The sequence below is a fragment of the Chrysochloris asiatica genome, unplaced genomic scaffold (genome assembly GCF_000296735.1).
Source record: "Chrysochloris asiatica unplaced genomic scaffold, ChrAsi1.0 scaffold00180, whole genome shotgun sequence".
Taxonomy (NCBI): Eukaryota; Metazoa; Chordata; class Mammalia; order Afrosoricida; family Chrysochloridae; genus Chrysochloris; species Chrysochloris asiatica.
The window spans coordinates 1,419,079-1,423,424 of record NW_006408698.1 but is presented as its reverse complement, the minus strand read 5'-3'; the positions used below and the strand labels follow the sequence as shown (position 1 = coordinate 1,423,424).

General features: G+C 37.4%; 1 pseudogene; it reads right to left on the bottom strand.

Annotated features, from left to right (window-relative positions):
- Positions 1–3,326: 3,326 nt before the first annotated feature.
- LOC102839894 overlaps positions 3,327–4,346 on the bottom strand; it is a 126,956-nt pseudogene continuing 125,936 nt past the window's right edge.

Sequence of the window (4,346 nt, the reverse complement as noted above, 5' to 3'; positions counted from 1 at the left end):
TAATCCTATATTTTACATCATATACAGAAAAAACAAGAAAACATAAATTAAAGACTTAAATGTGAATCCTAGAATGTAAAGATAATCAATGAAAAAATAGGTACAAACATAAGGGTTATAATATGTGACATAAATACAGTGCCAAACATGACTAAAAACACAAACTGTAGAAGACAAAATAGATGACCAGGTCCTCTTAAAAGTCAGATATTTATGTACATAAAAAATTTCACCAAAAAGATCAAAAAGTGAGACCAAAGATGGGGGAAAACTATATTGCAACAACATATCAGAAAAAGGACAAATCTCTAAAATGTGTAGAAAATTACAACATCTCTAAAAGAAAAAGACAAGCAACCCAATAAGAAAACGGGCAAAGCAGACACTTTCAGCAAGGGAGACATTCAGGAAGTCAACAGGCAGATGAAGAAATGTTCATGATCATTAGCCATTAGAGAGATGCAAATCAAAACAACAATGAGATCATCTCACACCAATATAGTTGTAAATTTAAATAAAACAGCAAGTAACAAAACGCTGGTGAGGGTGTGGATAGACTGGGACCCTCCTACATTGCTGGTGGGACTGTAAAATTATTCAACCACTGGAAATGTGTGTGTCACTTCCAAATAAAGTTGAAAATAATAATCCTGTACAAAGATGTTTGTTGCTGCATTATTTACAATGGAGACAGCCTAAATGCCCATCTACTTAAGAATGTATACAAAAACTTTGATACATGCATACAATGGAATATTATGCAACACTTCAGAACAATGAATCTTCTAAACACTTTATAACATGGATGAACCTGGTGGATATTATACTGAATGTAGTCAGTAACAAAAGGACAAATACTTTACGAGACCACTATTGCAAAACTCTAGAAAATGTTTTCATGGTAAAAGAAATATACTTTACCAGAGTAGAACAGCTAGAAGAATAGAAGATACTTCTTGAAAGAAAGACTGACAGGAAAAATAAAAAATAAAACTATAACAGAAGCTCGACTGATTACTACAAGAACAAGCAAGCTGCTTGTCCAGGAGATACCAAGGCAAGCTGTCAGGTTCCCTCAGGGTAAAGCCCCATCCAAAACTAAGACTTAATGGGAATACACAAGCAGACATGTGCTCTGACTGGTGACCACGTTGGTGACTAATAAGGGGAAATAAGGGAAAAATAGCAATCCATATTCAATAGACTCCTGTGAACTTGGTTAGAGACCAGGTTGGACAGTAATATGGCAGGACCTGGGGACTCCTGGGCCTAGAATCAGTGACATAGTTTTTTTCTAGAGAAAATTAGAAAATTTTTTAAAAAAGAAAGTAAATATACTTTGATGTTTATTATGGGTGAGAAGGAAGGGAGAGTAATTCATTGGTTAGAAGATAGACACATATTAACTTTTTTATAAGGTAACATATTAACTTATAAAAATAAGAGGAAATGATGAAGACAGGTAAAGACATAAGGTGTTATGGAAGAGCTAAAGGGGAGAGAAGTAAATAATATTTTGTACATAATCTTGGAACAACAGTATTTTCAAGTAGATACATGGACAAATGCACAAGCTGAATATACATGGGAAGACAAGTGGGAGAATAACCATACATATATAAGGGTTCTGAAGGATATTTGTACATAGATATTTACCTTTATTTTAAACACAGTTATGAATGTGGTGTGGCATACAAAGGGAAAAGTGATTAAAACATCATAGATACTATCAAGATTCTTAAGGCAATGAGTTGTTGGGCTGCAGGCTCTGGACCATAGTTTCGGTGTATGCATGGTCATTTGGCATAACCTGGTGTCACTCTGTGGGTTAATGTACTGCACTGCAAAAATCAGTTTGAACTGCAAGTTTGGTGGTGCAAGCTCACCAGCTGCTCCTTAGAAGTCCTATACATGGTTTCTGTTGGTAGGAATCAACATGATGTCACTTAGCAACACTTAGCCACAGAAAACACCATGAATACAGCACACTGTCAGATATAATACCAGAAGATGAAAACTTTTTAAATAGTACTAGAATATTTTCGTTTATAGTGCTGGAATATGAGCCCCTCAGGTAGTAAGACACTGAAAATATGACTGGGGCAAAGCTGCCTCATCACAGTAGCGTTGACCATGGTGATGCAGATGAAGAAAAGCATTTGGGACCTTTGTTTGCTGACTGGACACAACTTAAAGTGAGGAGAAGCAATCACAAACATCCATTAATAATTGGAACATGGAATATGCAAAGTATGAAACTAGGAAAATTGGAAATAAAAAATGAAATGGAATGGAAAAAGAAAAAAAACATATGTACACATAGTTATATATGTAGTCTTGACGTGGCACTACAGAAGAAACAATGAGCTGTTAACCTCAAGGTTGGTGGTTCAAATCCACCAGCGGTTTGGTGGTTCAAACCACCTCCTTGGAAATACTATGCAGGGTCACTATGAGTAGCGACTGACTCGATGGAACTTAACAACAACATAGTTATCTATGGTTTTATTTTGTGCATGTCTAAGGTTCATAACTTATATAAATTATACCAAGTTTCCATTTCTTAACATACACTTTCAAAATTTATTCATCATTGATAATATAAACTCATTAGGTTGTAACTGTGTGATAGTATTTTATTGTGTGACTCTGCCACACATACATTGCTTAACACTTAGGTTGTTTATAAATTGAAAGTCCTTTTGTTCTTATGTAGATATCCCTGGTGGTTTGCTATTGTGTTCCTTAAGCTCATTATATTGAATAATTTTCACTTAAGTATTTATTGCCCACTTTGTTTCTGGTTGTTCAATTATGTAGTTACTGAGGTTCTAATCTCCTTCTCTTTGTGTCTGTTGACTTTTCTTCATGGTAGATTTTGCTTCTTAATATAGATTTTTTTTTTTTTTTTTTTTAGTGCAACTTTGGCAGAGCTCTACTCCCCCTGTATTAATTCCCTGAACTATTTGTTCCACAGGAGAAAGATGAAGCTTTTTGCTCCTGTATATATTTGAGCCTCAAAAACCCTGTACAGGGTTGTTATGAGTCAGAACCAACTCCACAGCACATACCAACACCACCACTATTTGTTAAATATCCTGAAAGACAGGTTTTGCACCAGTTTTTTAGAGGCAAATCAAGGCTTACACAAATGTGTTTTTGTTTCTTTTTTCACCTTGATAAAGAAAATCAAAGACTGCTGTTATTGCTGTACCAAGGGGGCAATTGTTAATTTGGAATAAATCATAATGGTAATAGAAGATACATCATCAAAGCAAATTCAAATACAAAGATGTCCAAAATGGCTTTACAATGACTTGATGCCTTTATAAATTAAGGAAACTGAGGACTCTGTAATTGCTTTCATATTTAATGTTCTTTACAAACTCTTCTCCTTTCTTGACAGAGGCCTTCAGCTCTGGAATTGCTTGGACTATCTATCATCTTCTCTTCAAAACAGGAGACATCGCCAATGCCCATGCTCTTCTCCAGACCCTTTCCCCCAGCACTAATGATGTGCAGAAATAAGCACACTCCATTGCTTGTGACTTCACAAAGGAGCATTCAATCATTCCCTGATTACCATTCATGGCATCCACAATGGACAAGACAAACCGGAACCCAGCATAAACCATGGACAAGGTGGTGGTGTCTACATAGGCTTTTATATTGACACCTATGTGTCTGCCTCCTGGATGTGCCCAGTGAAGGCTGTCAGCTGGTCATGAGGAAAGTCCACTTGGGAATCTACTGAGAGATCACCAATGACAGGAATGTTGCCTGGTGCTGGAGCCAAACCCTTCAGTTCTGCCACAAAATTATTGGCTCTGACAATGTTCAAGGTTGTTATGCTGAAGATTTTGTAGTGGTTGTACAAGCCATGCTTCTTGAAAACCTCTGCTGTGATTGGGATGGTGAAATTAACTAGGTTTGCAATGAAGCAGACCATAGCTTCAGGACAATGCAGACAGCACACAGGGTGGCCACGATGGTGGTATTGCTGTTCAACAGATCGTTCTGCCTCATGCCTGGTTTTCTTTGGCTTCCGGCTGGAATAGCAACCAGATCACAACCTTTCAAACAGTCTGGCAGCTGTTCAGATCCGAGATAACTTTTCACCTGTGCAATGGTCTCAATGTGTCTCAGGTCAGCAGCTACTCCAGGGGTGTGAACAATATCATAAATGGTCAGGTAGCTCATCAAGAGACTGTTCTTCAGGAGAAGCACAAAAGGCTGCCTCATTCCTCCAAAAGTCCCTAGTATGGCTACTTTAGTATTTCTCTGGACTGAGGTGCTGAATTTGAGACACAGAGCACCAGTGGCAGGCAAGATGAGAGCATGGCTGG